The 26220-nt window shown below is 39.5% G+C and overlaps 1 protein-coding gene across 8 annotated transcripts in view; it reads left to right on the top strand.

The window, feature by feature from the left end:
* Window positions 1-26220, top strand: part of LOC104424133 (putative disease resistance protein At3g14460) — a 59568-nt gene that overhangs the window by 14077 nt on the left and 19271 nt on the right. For 2 of the 8 annotated variants that reach the window (XR_005548194.1, XR_005548192.1), the window contains exon 1: window positions 25696-26052. The exons of 1 other annotated variant lie outside the window; for it this stretch is intronic. The gene's annotated coding sequence lies outside the window, so the exon portion shown is untranslated. Of the gene's footprint in view, window positions 1-25695; window positions 26053-26220 lie in introns of those variants that run through there. 5 more of the 8 variants (XR_005548179.1, XR_005548177.1, XR_005548190.1 and 2 more) reach the window with 3 other exon arrangements.

Genomic DNA, 26220 nt, shown 5'->3' with positions numbered 1-26220 from the left:
TGCTCCTGCACTCGGTACGCTGGTCGAAGAAGGAGATGGGCGTCGAAGCAGCTCGCGTGCAGGACGTGGGCTTCAAGGAGTCAACGTCTTCAAATAGATGTCCAGTTGAAGAAATCGTGGCTGCATGGTCAACCTTGCATGCATGCTGGACGTGGCTGCTCCTTCGGTCAAAATCTTCCCTTTTTGTTGACCGGTTGAACTGCGAGAGAGAAGGGGCTGCATGGTTCTGTACGTGCATGGGGGAAAGGAAATTTATTTAGGGCTATTAGGTGGTCAAATATCCTCCTTTGTTGACCCCCAAATGGACGTATGCATGGCTATGCATGGGCGAGTTCCTCGATCGCGTGAAGGAGGGGTACCTTGATGGGGCCGCAACTTCGGGAGTCGACGTCTCCATGTGCTTGAAAACTCGCTTTAATAAGGTGCAAATGCGGAAGAAATGGGTCTCACGGGTGGCCTTATGTGAAAAGATTCCTAGATGAGATGCTATCGCGAGAATGTGACGAAATGTAACATTTCGATACGGTGAGAGTGGTGACGAAACGGCGACTGAAAGTGGCACCAACAACGTAGTCCAACGACAAATTTGTCGACCCGTCACGGACAGTTACATATTCAAGGTCCGGCAAAATCCGGATGTCACATTAAGGGTTTAGTACATGTTTTAGATATAATTCATTGAAAAAAAATTGTAAATGAAAAGTAAATGTTTATAATCGTGCATTCCCACTACCAGAAAATAAAAGATATGATAGAGAAAAGGGAGAGGGAAAATAAATACAAAGTCACCACCCGAAAGAAGTGAAATGCTCATACCAAAAAAGAAAAATCATATTGTTAAACAAATTAATATGGTTCTAATCTCCTTGTGAATTTTTCATTATGATGTTTGTCATTTTTTTTTCTTAATTGTAGACCAATAGAAAACAAAAAGAAAATAGGGACATTTGCTTTAATTCAACGTAAATAGGAAATACATTGTTGATGGAGAGCACGTAATGTCTGGGTGAACTTCACACGATTCAGAATACAAAATGTTTAAAGAACGCTTCTAGAGGGGATGCCTTCTTGCTGCACAAAAAGATGTAGATAAACAGACGAAAGGCTGGATGGACAGCACAGACGAAAGGCTGGATGGACAGCACGTGCTCTCCGAACGATTCCACTCATTGATCGCATACTTTGGATATGCGATCAATATAGGCTTTAAGTGGCAGTTACAATGGTAAAACTTCGCAGCAAGATGATGATGATGATCTGCCGAAGGGTGCTAAGGTAATAGTTGATAATCGGAATTGCTTGATAAGAGAACGATGGTTTGATGCATAAAGTATAATTTTTAGTATATTATGTAATGTTAATTAATGATTATTGACTCCTTCACTATTTGAAAAGTAAACTAAAGCAACTTTATTAATGGATTAGTTGGTGCACCTAACCTTTTTTCTTGTTTAGCCCAAAGCATGTGCTTTGCTTTCCTTATTGAACGGACAAAATTAGTCGCCTTTGATGTCTTTACATGGTCATTCACATTGAAGGAGGAACCGATAATCTTCTCATAACTTAAACATATGCAAATTTTCAGCAATGTAACCGCCACGTAAAAGCCTACATTGATCGCATATTCAACAATAAAGCAAAAAAATAAGGACAATGAAATCATAGAGATTCTAATAATATATGAATGTGTGAAAAGCCAACACAACACTCGTAAATAATGAAGTTTTTGATGAAAATACATGTGAGCTCTAAGTTGGTCATATGAAGAAAAATCACATTTATCCTTTGTTTTGGATGCCCACAAGAAAAGTCTGGATCCGAAGAAAAGGGAGAACAATTGACAAAACAGGCACTCTTGGACAAAAAACTATTTTAGTTTGATTTGTCTAAACTTTGGTGTGCATCCCTTGAAAGTCTTGGTCCTTTTTTTTATTCTTTTTGGTAAGTGGACGTCTTGGTCTTCCTGGAATTCATAGTTTTCTCTTTCCATTAGCTCTTTTTACTTTACTTCACCATAACACATTGTTGTTCTCAACAATGATTGATTCACCCATGGCCATTGGGGAGATCGTTTTGGGTTCCTTCTTTCAAACCTTGTTTGGCAAGTTGAGTTCTTTGGCATTAGACTATGCGCAACGGGAAGGAACCGATGCCACCATCTTTGATGACTGGAAGAGGATGCTAGTCACAATCAATGCAGTGGTGGATGATGCAGAGGAAAAGCAACTTAGCGGGAATTGTCTAGTGAAGCTGTGGCTCGATGATGTTAGGGACTTGGCCTTTGACATAGAAGACTTGCTCGATGAGTTAGACATCAAAGCCACTCAAGTTAAGTCGGAGGTAGAATCCTGAACAAGTAGAGGTCAATGGAAAAGGAAGTTCTTTTCTTTTACATGACCAAGCTCACTCGTGTCTGACACTAAGGTCCAAGATATCAATGGTAGGTTTGAAGCGATTGTCAAAAGGAGGGATTATCTAAGCTTGAGAGACAATGTTGTGGACAGATCTAACTACAGCAACAAAAGGGATCCCACTAGTTCTTTGCCGGAGCCTCGGTTTGTCGGTAGGGAGAAGGAAGAAGTGGAGATACTCCAACTATTGATCTACGAGGTCAAAAATTCTGATGCCACACTAAGCATAGTCCCCATAGTTGGGATGGGCGGTGTTGGAAAGACGGCCTTGGCTCAGCGGCTATATAATGATACCAAAGTGAATAGTTGTTTCGAGAAGAAAGCATGGGTTTGTGTGTCAGATGTTTTCGATGTCCTTGACATAACAAAAACTATTTTGCAGTCGATCACTAGGTTGTCCGATGACGACAAAGATCTTAACAAGCTTCAAGTTAAGTTGAAGGATAATCTAGCCGAGGAGAAGTTTCTTGTGGTTTTAGATGATATATGGAATGAGAAGTATGAAAAATGGACCGCCCTCTTAAAGCCATTCGAAGCGGGGGCTAGTGGAAGCAAGATCATCATCACGACTTGCAACCTTAATGTTGCTTCCATAACAAGAGCTTCACCATATCATTTGAGGGAATTGTCCTTTGATAATTGTATAAGCTTATTGGCATTTCATGCTCTTGGAGTACCAAATTTTGAGAGCCACCCGACTTTTAAAATAATAGGCAAGAAAATAGCTGAAAGATGTAAAGGTTTACCTTTGGCGGCAAAGATGTTGGGCGGTGTCCTATTGACTAAAAGTAATCCTGATGAGTGGGAAGATACCTTAAATAACAAAATGTGGGATCTTCTAACGGCAGAGAATGATGAGGTTCTCCCAGTTTTAAAATTGAGCTATGTCCATCTTCCTTCCTATTTAAAGAGATGTTTTGCTTATTGTGCGGTATTTCCCAAGGATTACGAAATTGAGAGGGATGAGTTGGTACTCTTATGGATAGCAGAGGGACTTTTAGATGGGAAAAAAGCAAATGAGAATATCTTCAAATTGGGACGGAAGCACTTTGATGAGTTAGTATCCAAGTCATTTCTTCAACAATCAAGTATTGATGCATCCAAGTTTTCATTGCATGATCTTTTGAATGATCTAGCAAAGTCAATTTTGGGTGGGACTTGCTTTAGCTCAGGGGGGTCTCGGGTAGCAAGTAATGAACATGTTGTATCATCTCTTGAAAAAACTCGTTATGCATCATTCATCCCATCGTGGTATGTTACATCAAAATGCCTGAAACCATATCAAGGAATGAAGGCACTAAGAAGTTTAAATCTGGTGCGTGATGGATCTTGTGGGGGCTCTTTCTTTATTTCCAACAAGGTGCTTCATGACTTGCTAACAAACTTGAAGTACTTGAGAGTATTCTCGTTATGTTGTTGTAACATCGTAGAGGTACCGAATTGTGTTGGTGATTTAAAACATCTTCAATACCTCAATTTCTCGTACACTCATATTGAGAGGCTACCTGAGTCAATTGGCGCCTTGTTCAAATTACAAGCTTTGATTTTAAGAGGTTGTCAAAAGCTTTCAAAGTTGCCTCAAGGTACAAAGTTAGCTTACGGTTTCTTGATATTAGAGATACAAAGAGTCTAAAAGAGATGCCATTGAGTATCAGTAATTTAAAGAATCTTATTATGTTGTCCAAATTTGTGGTAGGACTTGAGAAAGGGTCGCAGTTGAAAGAGTTAAAGAACTTGCCACATCTTGAAGGAGAATTATTCATGTCAGAATTGCAAAAGGTGGAAAAAGTTATAGATGCAGTTGATGCTAATTTGCTTCGAAAGCTAGGCCTTACAAACTTATCCTTGCATTGGGGTGAACATTTGGGAGATCTCCATAATCATGAGCGTGAAGCACGGGTGCTTGACTCTCGTGCCTCACACTAATCTTGAAAATCTTGCTATTTTGAACTATCATGGTGTAGTATTCCCATCATGGTTAGATTGTACATCCTATTATAAAATAGTGTCTTTATGCTTGTGGGACTGTCCTAATGTTATGTCGTTGTCTATGATTGGACAACTACCTTCACTTAAGGAATTATCTCTTAAAGGTCTACATGCAATAAGAATGATAGGCTTTGAATTTTACAGAGGTACAAGGTCTTTTTCATCCTTAATCACTTTGAAGTTTGAAGAGATGTTGGCATGGAAGGATTGGTCTCCTTATGCTGGCCCAAAAGAAGAAGTCTCATTCTCCTGTCTTAAGCATCTTGTTGTTCGGGGCTGTCCTTCGTTGGTCAAGACATTGCCTTGTCAACTTGATCGTCTCACAAAGCTTGAAATTCATTCATGTCCGCATTTGAAAAACTCAACCAATGATGTTTATCTTCCATCTCTCCATGAGTTGTTCCTCGAGGATTGTAACAAAGAGATCTTGAAGAGCTTGATCAACCTAACTTCTTTGACCATTCTTACAATTAAGAATCTTGCAAAGTTTGTTTGCTTTGATCTTGGGTTTATGAGCCACTTGGTCAAGCTAAAGGAGCTTCATATAGGAGGGTGCGACCAGTTAAAATATTTGTGGCAAGATGGAAATGAAATGCTAAATCTTACTTGCCTCCAGGAATTAACCATCGTAAGCTGTCCTCAGTTCACATCATTCATGGCAGGAGAAACAGAAATAGAGCTACCAAGCAAGATGTACACACTCAGTTATTTGTCTATTGAACGGTGTCCAAAACTCATAATGCCAACAATTTCTTCGTATGACCCCAACAGCAACAACCTGATGTCTCAACTTCAATCTTCATGTACAAGTAAATGTGATTCTTTGACATTTTGTCCCTCTACCAAGGATAGACTTGCTACTCTAAAGCCATTTTATATTAAATGCTGCGAGGGAGTGGAATCACTAGAAGAAATCACCATAGAATCACTCGAATTTATGGGAATTCGCAATTGTTGGAATCTAAGAAGCCTACCACAATTCCTTCACACGCTCTCCCATCTCACTAGATTGAGTATAAGTGACTGGTTTCAGATAGAGGACTTTCCTCCCCTTCCCCTCACTCTATCAAGCCTTACACTTGAGAGATGTCCGAAGATAAAGTCTATCACTAGTATCACGAGTTGTAACAATCTCACTTCTTTGGATATAATTGGGTGCGGGGCATTGGAAATAATAGATTCCCTTCCCCTTCTCATCACCCTGTCACATGTCTCTCTCTCTAACTGCCTGAAGATAAAGTCTCTACCAAAGTGGCGTCATCTTACATCCCTCCGGAACATATCCATTAGGCATTGCCAAAATATCCAATGCTTGCCCGAAGGAGGCTTGCCTCCCAATTTGCAAGCGTTTTATTGTGAGTGTGAGAATATGAAACAGCCAGTGAGAGAATGACCCTTGCTCACATCCCTCAAGTTTCTAGATATTATTGGAACAAACATGGGAGGGGAGGGAGAGAAGGTGCGGTTTCCTGAGGAGGAGGACGAGGAGGACAAGGAGGATGCTTGGAGTCTTCTCTTTCCTTCCTCTCTTACCTCTCTTTGGATTGGCCATATGAGGAATGTGGAAAGACTATCGGATGGCCTTCACAAGCATCTCTCCTCTCTCCGATGTTTAGGGATTTCAAATTGCCCGAAGTTGAGGGATTTGCCAAAGGATGGCCTCCCTCCCTCCCTCCAAGAATTGTGGATAGAAGGATGCGAGATTCTGAAAGATCAATGCTCAAAACACACTGGCGACTATTGGTCCCTCATCCAAGAGATCCCTGACATCGAGATTGATTGGGTTCAGATTCAATGAATTGATTCGTCCCGGTACGGTAAGGTTTTTAGGGTTCGGGTAAGTTTATGGTTTCGAAGGCATCAATTTCCCATTTTGCTTCCTCAATTCGATGCAAACTGATTTTCCCTTCATGTAGATGTCTCACATAAATTTCTGGGAAAATCCAAGAAATCCCTGGCATGTGCATTGATTAGTTTCAAATCTGGTGAAGCGAAATTGATCCTTTCGCTTTCATTTGCTAACCGCCGCGATTCATCCTTCGATGTGCAGTTAGTTTTCTTGGGTCTAGGTAAGCTTTTTGGTCTTGGATGCATCAATTTCGCTTATGTTCTTCAATTCGATGCTTTGTACGAATTAATTTTTTCCCATGGAGAAGTGTCGCATAGGATTTCCAGAAACCGCCGTATCGTGAAATACAAGTAAAATTCAGGGGTGAAAGAATGATATTTAGTTGCCTGAATCCCAGCAAGAGCTTCCTTTAGTCTCCAATTGCGCTGCTTGAGGAAGTTGATGATATCCTCGTATGCCACTGCTGCATCCATCTCTTCTACTGCCTTAGCCTGCTTTTTTCTTTAGCCACTACAATGCTCTTTCGACCAGCAAGTAATTCAGCCTCCTCTACCGGCGACCATCTCCCCTGTTTCATTTCTGGCCTCAATCCCAACGACGGCATGTTATGTAAGACCCGTCTTAGTTAATCTTAACAAAACCCAGCTTAGGTTTACTCCATGCACCGTGCCTTGCATCAGCCCAATCATGACTTAGCTTACATTTTTACTGGAAACACACTGCAAAACAGCTTTTCTAACCTGTACAAGTGACAGTTTCAGCATCTGGTGATTTATGGGTAAAAGTGATTGCATTTTGAGCTTTCCAGATTTGCCAACAAGTGTAGGCAATCATTCTTAGGAGTTATCACAGCATACAAATAAGTCACCATTGCTGGTGATTGGTGGTCTCCCATACTTGTAAGTTAACATAATCGCAAGAATTTTTCAGCGAAAAACAGAAAGAAAATCATCAAGAGGGTATCCTGTTCATTTTTCGTTGCTGTCAATTGAGTATGCCTATAATCTTGTTCGATCACTCTAAGCATGAAAGGTAATTTTTATTCAGAACTAATTGATAGTCCTCTTTCAGATTTTTGGGTGAGAAATACGAGCAATGTGGAAAGAGTATCAACAGTGGAGGATGTAAGAAGCATGGAGTATTCTGTTTCCCTCATCTCTACATCTCTTTGGATGAGAACTATGAGGAACGTGGAAAGATTATCAAGTGGTCTTCACGGCCATCTCTCCACTCTCGAACAGCTACATTTTATAGGTTATCAGACCATGCCAGAGGATGGCTTCTTTCTCTCCTCCAAGTATCCAACATAATTCAATTTCAAATTCTGAAAGGTTAATGCTTAAAACTCAGTGGCAACTATGGGCACCTCATCCGAGAAATCCCACTCATCATAGTTGATCAAGTTCAGATCCAATAAGAAGATATCTATCCAATTTCTAATTTTGCTCTTCAGGTAATGATTTGGACGTCTTTCTTTCTTGCACGCTTGTTTTTTAGCTACTGTTGCTGCTCCAAGATCCATTTCTATTATGAATCCTCAATTCGATGCTAAAAGGTTCATGTGGACAAGCTTCACCTAAATTTCCACAAACCGCTGCTGATGGTCCAATGTTGACATTTGGGTTGCTCTGTTTTGTTTGACAAGGAGGCAAGCAATGACATGGTTATAATTCTAATGTGGTACAACAAGCCAACCAACCATTGCTTGATACAAGTGACTATTCCTCAAAACAAATAATACTTACATGACGTGTTAACAGTGCTTGATGGTATATCTTGAACTGATTGATGACCAAAAATTGCTTATCTTTCCACTTATGGAAATACACTATGCTTTGCGTGAGAATCATGAAGAATTGTCGCTCTTATATTGTTATTTTTCCACAACTTAGGTGTTTGTTATGTTTTCTCTTCCAAATATCCTTTTTTAATTTTCTATATCCTAGCTCAGTGACCTAAATTGTCTCGACTGTGATTCTTTTGCATAATATTCCACTGTTATCTTTATTTGGCAAAATTTCTCAGGAGGATCAAATGCAACCAGTGCCGAGGTAAGCAACTGATGTGCTTATGTTCACCCGTTGCAACTTGACAAAAGAAAAACAAAAGGCTATTTTTTATTGGTAGGAGTACTAATATGCTTTAAACTGCTTTTTCTTTTGGGCGACATGCTCTAAAAGATTAATCTGTATTATTATGTCAATAATCGAGGTCTATATTAATAGTCGATCAAAGAGGCTTTCTTACTTCCAAAGTAGCAGCTACAGTAAAGACACAAAAAAATAAGATTTAAAACAGGTGTTTTCAAGTTGGAGAATATGACAACTAAATTTGAATGAGGCTTGCAGTATAAGCCATTTATATCCGAGTTCTTTGTTAAAGTTCATGGTTCCTCTTTCTTCTATTCAAATTCCCACACTATCTCAAAGCACATTTTCTTTTTCTTTGTTGTCAGGGAAAGGTGGAAAGGAGTAATAAGGAAGACTATGATCTGTCCAAATTCTGGAGATATTTCTATGTGAGATTCTAAAAGATCGATGCTCAAAACTCACTGGCGACTATCGGCCCCTCATCCAAGAGATCCCTCTCATCTCCATTGGTGTTCGGATCCAGTGAACTGAAATTGATCATACCCGAGCCCTGACAAAGGATTTATCTCCGTTGACAACTTTGCCTTCTTCAGGTCTGCCGCAATTCGTTGTTCCACCTAAAGTCAGCTTTTTGGGATTAGGGTCAGTTTTTGGGTTGGAAGGCATCAATTCAGTTCGATACTTAATACGGATTGATTTTTCCCGAGGAGATGTTTCTCATAGAATTTCCAAAAACCAGCCACTAGAGGTCAGAGACTGACATTTGGGTGTGTCATGTATGTCCTCGATGGGGCTTTTTCTTTTTACTCCAGTAACTCACTGTTGATATAAGCAAATGTGATAAGAAGGATGGGGGATGCGGATGTAGATCCCAATCTTGGCATAGCTACCTAATGGGCACAAGCATTTGCCTTATGTGAAATACAACTAAAATTTAGAGCTGCAAAATGATCTTTAGCTTCTTGAATCCCGGCAGGAGCGTCCTTTAGTCTTTAATTGCACAACTTGGGAAAATTGATGATATCCTTGTATACCTCAGCTGCGTTCGGCTCCCCTACTGCCTTGGTCCAGCTTTTTCTTTAGCTACTTCATTGCTCTTTCGAACAGCAAGTAATTCAGTTTTCTTTGCAGGTCTAGTTTGCATTGCGACCCCCCTGCAGGTAACCATCTCCCCCGTTTCATCTCTGGCCACTATCCTTACAACAGCCATGTTTTGTTCCTTCTATAAGACCTATCATGGTGAATTTTCGCAAAACCTAGCTCAGGTTTACTCTACGCGCCCTGCCTTTGCCTACCCAATCATGACTTATCTCTCTTGCATTACCGGCAACACAGTCTAAATGAGCTTCTCTAATGTGTAAATGACAGTTTCAGGATCAGGTGATTTATGGTTAAAGTTTACTGCATTTTGAGTGTTCCAGATATAACAACAGGTGTAGGCAATCATTCTTAAGCATTGTAAGAACCTACCAAGTCATTCGATCTCCTGACCTCACATTTGTAGAATATCAGCTTGTACTAATAAGTCACCACCACCAGTGATCAGTGGTCTCCCATTCTTGTCAGTTATCATAATCATAAGAGTTTTTTAGCAAAAGGAAAAACCATCAAAAGTGTCACTAATTCCTGACAATAATAAAGCAAAGTATCCCTGTTCTTGTCTTGGTTGTTCACTTTTGTTCGATCACTCTTATAGTTGTCCATTGCTCATGAAAGGTAATTGTTATTCAGGACTAATCGATTGTCCTGTTCCAGATTTTTGGACGAGAAATATGGGGAATATGGAAAGACTATCAACAGAAGAGGATGTATGATGTATGGAGTCTTTTTTTCCCTTTCTCTCTAATCTCTCTTTGGATGAGAAAATATGAGGAGTAAAGAGACTATCAAGTGGTCTTCATGGCCATCCCCCATCTCTCAAACAGTTATATTTTGTAAGTAGCTTGAATTTTGGGTACTTGCTGGAGGATGGCTTCCCTCCCTCCCTCAAAGTATTAAGCATAATTCAATGTGAGATTCTGAAGGATGGATCCTCTCTTTCCGGCAACTACTGGCACCTCATCCAAGAAATCCCACTGATTGTCATTGATCTAGTTTGGATCCAACAGGAAGATTTCTCTCCACTGTCTTGAGTTTCGTTCTTCAGGTAATGATTCGGACTTCTTTTCTTTTACACTGGTCATTTAGCTACTGCTGCTCCAGGATCCATTTCCATTCCACTTCCTCAACTTAATGCTAAAATTTTAATGTTTTTCCATGGACATGCTTCACATGAATGTCCATAAACCAACTGCTGAAGGTCAAATGTTGACATTTGGGTTGCTTCTGTTTTGTTTACCAAGGAAGTACACAATGAAATGGTTATAATGTTAACGTGGTACAGCCAGTGACTATTCCTCAAACAAAAAGTACCACATGGACTTGCTCGTAGTGTCGGAATTATGATGCGTCAAATGTGCCTGTCTATATAGATTATAGATCTGGATTTTTGTGTGATGGCCAAAAATTGCTTATCTTTGCACTTGGATGACACATAAAGAATTTGTAGATGGGAATGCATTATGATTTGTGTGAGAATTATGAAAAATTGTTGCTCTTAAACTAATATTGTTCTGCAATTTAAGGGAAAAAGCCACGAAAAACCCTGAACTTTGCCCAAAGTGACACATTTACCCCAAACTTTTTTTTGTGACGTGAAAAATCCTAAACTTTCAAAGCGTGACACATTTACCCCATCAAGGGCATTTTTGTCTTTTTATTCTTTTTTTCCTTTTTCTTTTTTTCTTCTTCTTCCCTCCGCCGGCCATGGCGGAGCCGGCGGAGGGAAGCTGGCGTCCGGCGACCTCGCCGGCGTCGAGCGAGGGCAGGGACACCCTCGCCCAACGCAAGCGGGCGGCCCTCGCCGGCGTCGGGCGAGGGCACCCTCGCCCGACGCCGGCAAGGGTGACCCTCGCCCGACGCCGGCGAAGGCAGCCCTCGCCGGACGCCGGCTTCCCTTCGCCGGCCAGCCGGTGGAGGGAAGAGAGAAAAAAAAAATTAAAAATTTTTAAAAATGAAAAGACCAAAATGCCCTCTAATTTTGGGGTAAATGTGTCACATAACAAAAGTTCGGGATTTTTCACGTCACAAAAAAAGTTTGGGGTAAATGTGTCACTGATTTAGAAAGTTTGGGGTTTTTCACATCACAAAAAAAAGTTTGGGGTAAATGTGTCACTTTGGGCAAAGTTTAGGGTTTTTCGTGGCTTTTTCTCGCAATTTAATCGTTTGCTGTATCTTCTCTACCAAAGGTCTATTTTTTATGCCCTAGCTCATTGACCTGAATTCTCTCAATTGTGCTTGTTTTGCAGTATATCCCACTGTTATCTGTATCTGGCAAAATCTCTTGGGAGGATCAAATGCAAACACTGTTGAGGTAGGCAACTGATGTAGTTGTTTTCATCTTTTGCAACTTGATCATCTTTTGCAACTTGACAAAAGCAAAAAAATGAAAAAGCTATTAATTTTGGTAGATGCACCAATATGCTCTATTTTCTATTTTCTTTTTTTTTGGCGACATGCTCTAAATAAGATTTATCTGTATCTTGATGTTGATTATCCTGGTCTTTATTCAAAGTCTTCTTCCTTTCAATAACAGGTATTGTAGAGATGCAAAAGTAGGGTGTAAAACTTTTTTTCGAGTTGGCAAATATGACAACTAAATTTCAATGCACGTTGTTGTTAAAGTTCACAGTTCATCTTTCTTCTATTTAAATTCTCACACCATCTCAGAGGACATTTTCTTTTTCTTTGTTGTAAAGGAAAGGCGGAGAGGAGCAACCAGGGAGATTATGCTCTGATGCTCTGTTGAGTCATCATGAGAGCCTCGCGTCTGCCACGAAGTATTTTGATCTAAAATTGCGAGAAGATCGTCATCCAGAACCACTCGCAACCCAGTTATCTCAGGTGGGCGAGTCTCATCACTATAACCCCACCAAGCTGCCAGAGCTCCTGTCGCGATTGAGGAAAGATACGGGCACTACCATTGCACGTGGATTATCCTCATGACCTCGCATTTGTGGAATATCAGCTTGTACAATTACGCCACCATCACAAGTGGTCAACGCTTCCCCATAGTTCTGCATTAACATAATCGTAAGGGTCAATTGGGAAAAACAAAATCATGAAAAGGGTCACTCCTTTTTCAGATTTGGAAGAGGCAGCAACCTAGTTTTTCTTATTGTTTTTGGTTGCATTGGGGTGAGTATTTATATAATTTGTTCATCTGATTACTCTCGTGATTGTTTATATGGCATAACAAAATCAAAGTTTAATGTGGATTCCACACAACGGTGCCAAATCCTAACATCATACTTTCAGAGGCAATTAAAATGTAGATAGCCCAACTCTTGGGGCTAAATCCCAATGGATGGCATTGCAATTAGACTTGACATACAATTCAGGTAATAAAATTCAGGTAATAAGTTCAAGAAAGTCATTTGGCTGGGACTTCACTTTAATTAATTAAAGAACCATTCAATAGGCAAGACTAGATAGATCAAGTCAGTTATAAGCATTAAAATTCATACTGACCCTAAACTATGATTTTGGAAAACATTATACTTTATTCGCGTGAATAATAGCTCTGGAGTGAGCCTGAGCCCAAAAAGATAATTACTTGCCGAGGCTCGTTCAAATTTTCATTTTGCTAAAAAATAAAATCATATTAGGCAAGTCTTGGTAGCTCCAAGCTCTAAATGTACAATTATTGGTCCAAGCTTGCCCGTATATTTCTTACAATTGGACTAGGTCGAGCTGGGCTCAATGGGCACTTCTTTTTCTTTTATTTTTTTCTCTCAAGTCTATTCATATGAATAAGTAAGTTTCACATTTGCAGGTTATTTGAAATATTCGGTTTCACCTTGAGAGAAAATACGTGCTAAACAATATTAATGTGGGTACATATCATGCAACCTCAACATTTAGGGCCTAACTATAGTCGAAAACCCTCAATCAAATATTGAGAACAATGATTGATCACAATATTTAATTATTGACAAGCTTGTAATCTTTCAAATTCCCTCCCCTTCCTTGTTGCGTAATAAGATGAGTCGTGGTCATCACCTAACAATGATTCAATTAAAATTGTATGATTGTCGATTAAAAGAATCAGCATCCATGGAAACCACAAAGAAGCGAAATTTGATCCTCACCTGCTCTATATGGATTTTTCCAAGCTCCTCTCAGGCTCTCCCCACCATCTTATTATATTCTTCTGTAGTTTATGTTTTACTTCTTGCAAGAGCAACTATGTTGATTCTGAAAATCTGACAATCGTGTATATTGTCAAGAAGACTTTCGATCCTTGCTCCTCATTTCATACATTTTATCATTGAAATCAAAGCCCTAAATACAAAGGACGCTCTATGCCTGACCAAAGCTCTAAAGCTTCAACTTCTAACTTTCATCAAACTGTGTTTACCGAGAACTCTGCTTCTTGTTTCTTGGATCCAATTTGTCATTTTATGGAAGAGAGAGAGAGAGAGAGAGAGAGGTTCATGCGACATCAGAGTGTACATTACATGCTTGGACTGACTTTGTCTATTTCTTCTTCTTCCTTTTATATTTTTCTTTTTATGGGTTAACATTGAAATTGGAGCTCTTGATTTGGTGGGATAAAAATGAGGGGGTGGAAATTCGCGTGACGTAAGTGGGGATATCAGCTGCTCTTCGATGCGTACAAGAATGTTCCTAAGATAAATTGGAATTGGAAGATGTGAAGAGCTTTAGATTGGATCACTCATCGAGATCGAGGACCGTGTTCACTTAATCTTCAAAAGTTAATTCGTATATTGAGAGGTGACTGACTTTTATCGTCTCAAAATATTTATCAATTCTTGAATAAATCTTGAGCATTCTAATCCTCGCTCATATTTTCATATTTCTTCTTTGTCATCACCTCACTTGCCACTTTGATGAAAGAGGTTATTTTCTTATTATCAACGCGAATTAGGATTGAAAATGGTTCGTTTATTTATGTTGTCAAAGATGGGTGAATAGCATCGATGCTTGATCAGCACATGGGACAAGGTATCATGCCTCGAATTCAATTTGATATACGATGTCATAATACAAAGCCTTGATATGACTTCCTCATCATCCAAGTGTTTTAGTTATTGATGTGAGGAAACGATGGTGCCTAAAAATCACTTTTGCCTCCATGTATCATCCTCGTTGTCGCGACCTATCCTTGGAGGAAGGGAATAGGTTTAGGGGTATTGCTTAAAGGACGAGCTTAAGGCCTATAATTAGGCGTGGGCCCTCCCAAGCCCATACCTCGCATAACATTAGGATATTCTTAAGAATTTTGCAAAAAGAAGTCACTACTAGCCTATTGGAGTCGACTAAAAACCAAGTGAGGTATGTGATTATGCCGCACTTCCTACATAACTAGAGAATTTAGGGTCGGAGACTTAATTACACTAATTGACCAATTAGTGCCCTTTCGGTATCCAATCTTATTTATTTTAAAAGAAAGATTTTTGTCGGGCAGTTTGGATTGATTTTATACCTATCCACTAACATGTGAGGTGATTATGCGAGTATGCAATCATTAAAATAACAATTAACAACCAAGATCACAATTGCAGTACATTGAGCACATGCAATTAAACATAATAAAATATGCAAATTAAACATGCGATAAAATCAATATATTAGCAAATAAATACCTAATCACACGAAAAAGGCAAATACATAGCAATTCCTAACCAAACCCTACATATTTTGGATTTTCGAATTTTTTTGTTGTTTTTTAAATTTTTAAATTTTTTTATTATTTTCTGAATTTTTGATTTTTTTGATTTTATATATATATTTGTAATAAAAAAAATGATTCGGGTAGGGTTCCTTGACCCAGCCCTGCTGACCTGATCCAGATCCCGTCGGCCCGGGTTGGGCTGAAGGAATCGGGCCGACCTTAAGCCCACTAAAAAAATAAAAAGCCCACACGAATTATTTTAAAAGAAGGGGGACAACTCTCAGCCCAAAACCCATCTTCCATTTTTTACTTTAGCCCACCTGAGGGTCCATTTTTCAATTTCTATTTTCAGCCCAATCTATTCAGCCCACGAAGCAAAAACAAGCCCGAAGCGAAGCCCATTCTTCCTTTTTTATTTTCAGCCCTTTTATGTTTCCTTTTTTTTTTCTTTTGCTCTTTTTTCTTTTTTTTGGTCTTCTTCTGCTGCAGAACGTCCCTCCGACGTATTTTCCTCTTGTTTTGTCCCTTCTTATTTCTTTTCAACGTCTTTTTTTATTTCTTTTTCTCTTCTTTTTGTTTTGCTTTTCTCTTCCCCTTTTTTGGTCTTCTTCTCTGCATGCTTCTTTCTCCGCCCGAAGCTTCCATTAAACCCAGAATTTCCCGTGAATTCAACCCCAACCTCAAAGCGCCAAAACCATGATCTTAACATATATTTATTCCATACCAAGCCGAGAACAGCGTGCGCCACTATCCAACAAACTCGAATTTATATAAAATGCAAAACACAGGATGGACGTGAGGTGCGATGTACGGCCACAAGTTCGGATATCCGCAAAATGCACGCAAAAATGGACAAAAAGAAGACAAATGTTACCCTTTGGAAATGACACGTACACTCCTAAAGTCCCTCCAGCCCACACGCTTAAAATGGCTTACGTATGGATGTTATCTCTCTTTTCATTACTCTTTGTTTGTTTCTCTTGTTTTGTTTTCTTTATTTGATTTTCCCTTAACTGGGCGTGATTTCCTTTCTCACTGAAGCTCCCTTTTCGACGTTCTCCTCTTTGCCGAGAACAACACCGTTGCCACGATCTTTCTTGAAAAATGCCACTGCTCAACCTCGCTTACGATCAACGAGTTAAGGCTTCATGCAAGACGACCTCAGTAACTAGCGATCAAAACGGCTATACACAAGTTTTGGAAACGGCAAAGGTAGTGGCTATTTTCCCGAAGCGCTTCAAGAGCATTTTATCAAACACCTGGGGTGCATCGGCTCAAGGCAACCACGGACAAGGACAAGACTCGAAACTAGACCACAGCTCAACGAGAATACCAGGGAATGCTCAACATCAACAAAGGACAGCATAAGCGAACCCAAAACTCACGTCCCAACTCAGTAAACCATGCAAAAAATATGAGGAAACAGGACAAAAGCAGGGTACAAAGAAAAAGAAAAAAGGTCGGCGGAGGTCCCTACCCGGCTCGAGGGTGGCGAACGAAGACCCCTGCCCGTGCCCGCCGGCCGGATCGCCCCTACCCGCGGATCACGCCGCTCGCCTGCCACACCGATCCCCCTGCTCCTGTAGCTGTGCTGTTGCTGTCTCCTTCCCTCTCCCCCTCTTTTCTGCCGAATGCCTCAAAGGACAAAGAGAGAAAGAGCCCCCCAAGAAGGCCGGGCTCGGCCCAGGCGAGGAGAAAGAAAAAGGGAAAGAGAGAGGTCGGGCTGACCTGCCCCCGGCCCGGTCTCATTTTTCCATTTTCCTTTCTTTTTCTTTTCTCTCTCTTTTTTTTTTTTTTTTTGTAATTAATTTCCCTTGATAATTTTTTAATTTTTTTTCTTTTTGATGACGAATTTTTTTGGAAAAAATTAAGAAAATATTATTCAATATGCAGTGCAATAATGAAAACACAATACATTTCAATGATTTTTTTAACATTTCTTTCTTCTTCTTTTTTTCTTCTTTCTTTTTTTTTTTAGCGATTAATTCCTAACTTTTAATGCTATTAAGTCTTAAGTAAAATGGCGAAATTTAGGTGTCAACACTCATTAATTGTAGTTTCACTGTCAAGTTTTGATGATCTTTTCTCAAAAGAAATGGATTTAAAACAGGCATTTTCGAGTTGTGAATATGGTAATTAAATTGAATGAATCTACTAATTATCATCCATTTAAATCTGATTTCCTTGTCGAAGTTCATAGTTCATCTTTCTTCTATTCAAATTCCCGCACCAACTCTGAGCACATTTTCTTCTTCTTTGTTGTCAAGGAAAGGCGGAGAGGAGCAATCAGGGAGACTATGCTTTGGCGCTCTGTTAATTCAATATGAAAGCCTTGTGTTTGCCATGATGTATTTTGATTTAAGCTTGCGAGAAGATGGCCATCCAAGACCATTCGCAACCCAATTATCTTGGGTAGGCAAGTCTTGTCACTATAACCCCACCAAAGCTGCCAGAGCTCCCGTCACGGACAAGGCAAGATGCAGGCACTGTCATCGTTAGTGGCTTATCCTCACAACCTTGTGTAGAGTATCAGCTTGTACCATTAGGCCACAATCACTGGTGACTAGCTGTCCCCCGTAGTTCTGTATTAGCGGAATCACAAGGGCCATTCGGAAAATACAAACTAACCATAACAATCAATCACATTTTTTAGACTTGGTTTGGGAAGTACCATGTTATGTCTTGTTGATTTTTGGTTGCAGTCGGTTGAGCATGTGGTTGACTATGTGTATAATTTGTTTGTCTGATTACTCTTGTAATTGTTTATTTCGCATGACAAAGTAATTTTTACTATGGGCTACTTGATTTTCTTATCCCATAATTTATTTTTTTGTTCCCATTTTTCATCTCACTTGCCATATATCTATCTCTTGAACTTGAAGAGTCTGGTGCAGTGACTGTGATTCAGTTGAGATAATTATAATGATGATTGCAATCGGCGAAAATTGAGGCATTAAAGAAAATGTCTAAGGCCTAGTGAGATGAAGTCCAATTAATGTGAAAAAAAGTGTTACTCTTTCCATTTTTAAACTGTTTCGCTTTGTCTCTTCGGAGACATCCATAAAAGCATTTCACTTTTTATGTAATTAATAAGCAATCTTTCTCAACGATTTGTAAGAATTTTAGATGTCTTCTAGTCAACCCAAGTTAGTTGCCTTTATACGAAGTGTTATGAATCTTCTTGTTTTTTTCTTTACAATATATATTGATATTTTATATGACTAAGTTCAATAATGAATGTTTTGGGAATACTTACATATTTGTGGCAAATGAATTAGATTGGTTGATTTTCCAAACAACACTGTGTGATGTACTAATATATGGATGTAAATCAATTATATAAACAGAATCATAAGTCAAGGATATCATTTGCTAAGATTAAAATAACTTTTGAGCAATTTTCCCTTTGTCAGAAGAAAAAAAAAGGAAAATGGAAAATGGCTTTTGCGAAACTTCAACGTAAAAGCAATCCATTGCAATAAACTGATCTTAATATTTTAATACCCAAAAAAAAAATCTTAATATTTGAAGCAGGCTACAAATAAGAAAAATTTGATAAATCGACATTTTGCATGTGAAGCAATATTGATGCCTCAGAACTTATATCATTCCCTTAATAGAGTTCCTAGTTTAATACCAAAGAGAAGCAAGAAAAAAAAAGGAGTTCTTAGTTAGTTCCCCGAAACATGTCCCTTCTTAAAATTTTGTAGCATGAAATAAAAATTCAAATTTTAAAAGAATAGGAAGATTTTATAGATAGATTTTCAAAATGTTTTAGGTGCTCTCGGTGTTAAATGCGAATTCAACCTGATTTTGACAATTGTAATAGGATTAAGCCCTAACACCATGCTTCAAAGGCAATGAATGGGTCGCCGTTGGCAGGTCCAAACTCTTGGGCCTTAATCCCAATATGGATCGGATTGCACTTAGACTTGACATACAATTCGGGTGATAAGGTAAAAAAAAAAAAAAAAAAAAAAAAAGTTGTTCAATTGAGACAACACTCACTATTTGTAGAACTATTGAATGGGGAGCCTAGACGAACCAAGTCAGACATCGAGCATCAAAATTCTTACTTGGCCTGGCCTATGATTTTGTAAACTATTACACTTACCATAAACGACAGCGTCGGGGCAAGCACCCAAGAACCAGACTCATTCAAGTCTTGCATTCGCCAAACAGTAAAACCACGTTGGTCAAGTCTTGGTAGCTCCAAGGTCTAAGAGGAGCCATTGCTCTCAAGCTTGCATAGCTGTTTTCCCTTATATTTGGGCTAGGTTGAGCCAAGCTCAATGGGCAATTATTTTTTCACTCTAGAGCCTACTCAAATGAATAAGTATACTTCGTATTTGAATATAATGTGGGCTGTTCGAAATATTTAATTTCATCTGAAAAAAATAAATAAATAATATGCTTGATATTAACGTGGTTACTTTTCGCATGAGCTCGAATTTATGGCCTAATTATGTGCGGAAACACATATTCAGGTACGGAGAACAATGATTTATTACGACGGCTGTCATTAGCTTTAGTTAATGACAGGCTTCGTAATCTTTATAATTCCCTCTCCTTCCTAATTCTAGAGTGATAAAGATGAGTCGTCGTCATCACCTTACAACAATTTATGGGACCGTACGATGAGTCGACCAAAAGAATATCAGCATCCATGAAAACCCTTACAAGACAAAACTTTTGTCAAAGGATTCAGTGCAAAACAAAAGCCGCTAGAAGATGATGGAAGAAGAACTGTAGCGAGGGAGAGCGCTGAGTTCGACGACAACGGCTCCTCCTGCTCGGCTCCTCGCCGTTCGATCGCTAAAGCCAAGTCCTCTCTCTCTCTCTCTCTCTCTCTCTCTGGTTTTCGGCTTTGGGTTCAATGAATCGAGCTGAGCTCTCTGTTTTTTCTTGAATCTCCAGAGGAGAGGCTTCTTCGTGGACTTTCCTCCTTCTCAGTTTCTGTCGATGTTCTGGACCTTGGTCTTCGCTGATAGTAATGACTGTAAGTGAATCGCTGCTTGAAGATGGCGTATATTAGTTCTTTAACAGGGAGGCGTTTCACCAGTTCGACAGAATGCCTGACTCAGTCATAGATAGTTAATTCCTATTGCATTCCGTTTACCAACGTTTTGATGTCCCATTGAAGTTGCACTGCTAGTGTCTTACTGCATTTCCCGTATGAAGTTGATTGAAATGCGATTGTGTGTGCTTTTAGTATGTCAAATGCTGGTCACGTGCGTTTGATGTTCGTTGTTTACGCGTGCATTTGCTGTGTCAACTGACGTTGAAGATATACACGGTTTCTATTACAGATGACGTACGTATGATGTTATATATAAGTTCTTGAGGAGCAAAAATAAGTACAGTGAGGTGACCAAGTTCAGTGTTTTATGGATATTGATTTCTCATCATCTTGCCATCGTTTCCAGCCTTGAACATATTAAGGGTGTCTTCTGGTCGCTTTTGTTCACATGGGGAACGTGAGGATTTCAATCTCATTTCGGTAGTGTTTTCATCATGTGAACCTATAGAAAGATGTCGCACGGATGTTACATCTTTTTCCATCAATTTGATGGGGGCGATTCAAGGCTTGAAACACATAAAATTGATAGTATTCCATGTTGTGCAGATTCGAGTCAAGTAAAGCCATTAGTTGTCTGGTGTTACTTAAGCGTTCTTAGACCTCCTCAGCATGTATATCCTCCATCTAGGTGACGCTTTGGATTCATCATGATTTTATATTGGATTATTGCATTCTTATGCTTGAGGCGTGCTTAATTTGTCCTAGTAGCTTGCTGTCCGTATGTATTTGTGCAGTGAATGATATACTTGTATTTGTGGCTGGTGGGGTCTTCGCTTTGTTGAAGTGGTTATTGGCACTTTCTGTTGGGTCAATGTGGGTGTCGCTGTTAATTTTTTCTCATATAGGACAATAGTGCATGGATGAATGTTGCTTTCTTTGAGGTAAAGAAGTTGAGTAATCTGAGCTAAATCTTCAGTGCACCATGTTGACATCTTCTCAGCTTGCCCTTCATGCTTTGAGATTGTAAAAATATCAGCCCTCGTATATTGGTGGTGTAGTTGATCGTTCATCCTTAAAAGATAACATAAAAAATAAATTAATTAATTAAAAAATTTTAAAATTTTTAATTTAAAAAAAGTATGAGGTGGACTCCACATGAAACCAAGCCTTGGGTAAAAAAAGTACTTGGCGCGGATATTGCACTTAAGTGAGAAATCGTGAATCCTAGAATTCATTCTTCATGTTGTGAATTTCCCTCCATCAGCTCATTTTCATTTTGCTTCACCTTAACACCTTTGTTGTTCTCTACGGTGACTGATTCAACCATGGCCATTGGAGAGGTCGTTTTAGGTTCCTTCTTGGCTTCCTTCTTTCAAATCCTGTTCAACAAGTTGACTTCTCTTGCATTGTGCCATGTGCAACGGTAAGGAATCAGCACTACCCTGCTCGAGAAGTGAAAGGCAATGCTGGTCACAATTAATGGAGTGATGGCTGATGCAGAGGACAAGCAACTCGGCAATAACCCTCAAGTGAAGTTGTGGCTGGACAATGTTCGGGACTTGGCCTATGACATGGAAGACTTGCTCGATGAGTTTGCAATTAAAGCTGCTCAAGTTGAGTCGGAGGCAGAATCCAACACAATTAGAGGTCTGGAGAAATGGAAGTTTTCTTTCTTTGGCCAATTGCGCTCACTCTTGTCTGAAAACAAGGCACAAGAAATCAATGGCAGGTTGAAAACAATTATCACTGGAAAGGCTCATCTAAGTTTGAGAGAGAATGTTGCAGACAAACTCAACTACACAAGCAAAAGGGATCCCACCACATCTCTACCAGAACCTCGATTTTTTGGCAGGGAAAAGGAAGAAGCACATATACTCGAACTGTTGATTGGTGAAGTTGAAAATCCTGATCCCACATTGAGTATAGTCCTTATAGTTGGGATGGGGCGGTATTGGAAAGACGGCCTTGGCTCAACGGCTATATAATGATGCCATAGTGAATGGATATTTCAAGAGGAGAGCATGGATTTGTGTTTCAAATATTTTTTATGTTCTTGACATAACAAAGACTATTTTGCAGTCAATCACTAGCTTATCCTATTAGGGCGAAGACCTTAACGGGCTTCAAGTTAAGTTGAAAGAAAATTTATCTAGAAATAAGTTTCTTGTGGTTTTAGACGATGTTTGGAATGGGAACTACGAAAAATGGACTAACCTCTTAAAGCCATTTGAAGTAGGTGCCAAGGGAAGCAAGATCATTGTTATGACTCACAACCTTCCTGCTGTTTCTATAAGAGGAGCTTTGCCGTATCCTTTGGGGGAGCTATCCTTGATAATTGTACAAGCTTATTAGCCTTTCATGCTCTTGGAGCAACAAATTTTGAAAGTCACTTAGATCTTGAAACAATAGGCAAGCAATTAGCTGAAAAATGTAAAGGCTTGCCTTGGCAGTGAAGATGTTGAGCAATGCCCTATGTAATGAAAGGAATCTAAATAAATGGGAAGCCATCTTAAATAACAAAATATGGGATCTTCCGAAGGGAAAAAAAGATGACGTTCTCCCAGTTTTGAAATTGAGCTACGCCATCTTCCCTCTTATTTGAAGCGATGTTTTGTTTATTGTGAAGTATTTTCCAAGGATTATGAAATTGAGAGGAATGACTTGGTACTCTTATAAATAGCAGAGAGCTTTTAAGATGGGCAAGAAGCAAAGGAGAATATCTTGAGACTAGGATGGGATCACTTCGATGAGTTGGTATCAAGATCATTTCTTCAACCATGGGTTCATCCTTAACCACTTTGAAGTTCGAGGAGATGTTGGCATGGAAGGATTGGTCTCCTTATACCAGGGGCCAAGAAGAAGTCACATTCTACTGTCTTTAGCATCTTGTCGTTCGAAGCTGCCCTTCCTTCATTGGTCAGGACATTCGCTTGTTAACTTGATCGCCTCATAAAGCTTGAAATTCATTCATGCCCGCATTTAAATAACTCAACTAGTGTGGTTTGTCTTCCATCTCCCTCTGAGTTATTCCTTGAGAATTGTAACAAGGAGATCTTAAAGAACTTGCTCAAACTAACTTCTTTGACCATTCTCAAAATAAAAATTTTGGCGGAGCTTATTTGTTTTGATCATGGGTTCATGAGTTGTTTGTTCAAGTTAAAGGAGCTTCATATAGGATAGTGTGACAAGCTAACATACCTGTGGCAAGATGGAAATGAAATGCGAAATCATACTTGCCTTCAAAGAATAGCAATCAAAATTTGTCCTCAATTCACATTTTTTGTGGCAAGAGAAGGAGAAGTAAAGATGTCTTGCAATCTTGAAAGGATGGAATTGAGGGATTGCACACGTTTAGAAAAGCTTCCAAGCAAGATGCAAAACCTCAAAGATTTGCAGATTCAGAATTGTCCAAAAATCATGGGACAAACCATTCCTCTGAATAACTTGATGTCTCAACTTGAATCTCTTGAGATAGGTAAATGTGATTCTCTAACATCATTTCCCTTTGCCAAGGGTAGACTTGTCGCTTTCAAGACATTTTATATTTACAAGTGCAATGGAGTGGAGTTGCCGAAAGAGATCAGCCTAGAGTCACTAAGTTCTCTAACTATTGATTGATGTAAGAATCTCAAAAGCTTACCACAGTGCCTTCACACGCTTTCCCATCTCACTCGTTTGGGAATATATGACTGTTCGGCATTGGAGATAGAGAACTTCCCTCTCCTCCCCTCACCCTCACCCTGTCATATTTCTGTGTTTATAATTGTCCGAAGATAAAGTTCCTACCAAATCAATGGCATCATCTTACATCCCTCCGGGAGCTATATATTATCGATTGCCAAAATATCAAATGCTACCCCAGAGGAGGTTTCCCTTCCAATTTGCTATGGCTTACAATTGTAGGGTGCGAGAATCTAAAGCAACTGTGAGAAAATGGGGCTTATGCCTGCTCACGACATTCGTGTCTCTGGAAATTGATGGCAGCATGGGAGAGGAGGGAGAGAAGGGGTGGTTTCCTTCGGAGGACGAGGATGCATGGAGTCTACTCTTTCCTTCCTCTTTAATTACTCTTCAAATAATAGAAATGAGTAACGTGGAAAGACTATCGAACGGTCTTCGCAACCATCTCTCCTCTCTCCAAGATTTTGGGATTGTAGATTGCTTGAAGTTGAGGTACTTACCAGAAGATGGCCTCCCTCCCTCCCTCCAATCATTGTGGATCAAAGAATGCAAGATTTTGACAAATCAATGCTCAAAACTCATTGGCGACCATTGGCCCCTCATCCAAGAGATCCCTCTCATCTACATCGGTAACGTTCGAATCCAATAAATTGAAATTGATTTCACCCAAGCTGTTATAAAAGATCTATCTCCATTGACTACTTTTTCTTCTTCAGGCAAGTCTTCCAACTTCTTCTATTCTTTCACTTTCATTTGCAACTGCCACAATTTGTTCCATCTAAAGTCGGTTTTCTAGGATTCGGGTAAGTTTCTTGGGTTTGAAGACATCATATTTCATTCCGTTCTTCAATTCGATTCTTAATACGGATTGAATTTTTTCCCACGGTGATGTTTCACATTGAATTTCCAGAAACCAGCCACTGACATTTGGGTGTGTGCTCACGTCGGCTTTTTCCTTTTCTTTTGGCCAGCAAACCAAGTAGTAGGAAGGATGGGGATGTAGATCCCAAGTTTGACGGTACGTCCTCTTCCTAGCATGCAAAGCTACCCAGTGGGCACAAAAATTTGCTCTTCGTGAAATACAACTAAAATTCAGAGTTGAAAAATTATCATTAGCTGCTTGAATCCCAGCAAGACCTTTCTTTAGTCTTTAATTGCACTACTCGGCAAGCTTGATGATATCCTTGTATACTCCAGTTGCATCTATTCCCACTGGTACCTTGGGCCAGCTTTCGATCAGCCTCAGCGGATCTAGGTTGCACCACCAAACCCCTGCAGGCAACCATCTCCCCCGTCTAATTTCTGGCCACAATCCCAACAACAGCATTTTTTCGATGTTAGCTCAGGTTTACTCCATACACCCTTCCTTTCATTCACCCAATTATGACATAGCCCTCTTACATTTATACAGGCAACACACTCCAAAGAGCTTTTCTAATCTGTATGAGTGACAATCTTATCTGGTGATTTACGGTTAAAAGTTACTGCATTTTGAGCTTTCCAGATATACCAACAGATGTAGGCATTCATTCTTAAGAGTTATCAGCCTGTACCAATCATTTGATCTCATGACCTCACATTTGTAGAATATCAAGCCCGAACCAATAAGCCACCATCGCCAGTGATTAGTGGTCTCCCATACGTGTGGGCTAACATAATCATAAGAATTATTCGGCACAAACAAATTCATCCAGAGGGTCACTTATTTCTGAGAATAGGAAAGTGAAGGGTCCAGTTTCTTGTCTTGTTTATTCTTTTTTTTTTTTTCTGTTGCTGTCGGGTGGGTATGCATGTAATTCTTTTTGTCGAATCACTCTCATTGTTTGTTCCTTATGCAAGAAAGTAATTTTTGTTCGGGACTAATTAATCGTCCTGTTCCAGGATTTTGGATAAGACATATGAAACATGTAGAAGGACCATCAACGATGGAGGACATAAGATGCATGGAGTCTCCTGTTTTCTTCCTCTCTAATCTTTCTTTAGATAAGAAATATAAAGAAGGTGGAAAGACAATCAAGTAATCTTCGTAGGCATCTCTCCTCATTTAAACCGTTATATTCTATACGTTGCCAGAAGTTGAGGGACTTGACAGAGGATGGCTTCCCTCCCTCCCTCCATGTATTCAGCATAACTCGATGTGAGATTCTGATAAGATCGGTGCTCAAAACTCCGTGGTGACTATTGGCACCTCATCCAAGCAATCCCACTCCTAGTAATTGATTGAGTTTGGATTCAATAAGAAGATTTCTCTCCAATGTCTAATTTTTGTTCTTCAAGTAACGATTCAGATTTCTTTCAGACCTCTTTCTTTCTTGCACACTTGTTGTTTAGCTATTGCTGCTGCTCCAGGATCCATTTCTATTCCGAATCCTCAATCCGATGGTAAAAAGTTCATGTTTTTCCATGGACAAGCTTCACCAAAACTTCCACAGACCAACTCCTGA

This window comes from Eucalyptus grandis, chromosome 2, assembly GCF_016545825.1.
Source record: "Eucalyptus grandis isolate ANBG69807.140 chromosome 2, ASM1654582v1, whole genome shotgun sequence".
NCBI lineage: Eukaryota > Viridiplantae > Streptophyta > Magnoliopsida > Myrtales > Myrtaceae > Eucalyptus > Eucalyptus grandis.
This window is presented reverse-complemented; position numbering and strand designations above follow the sequence as displayed.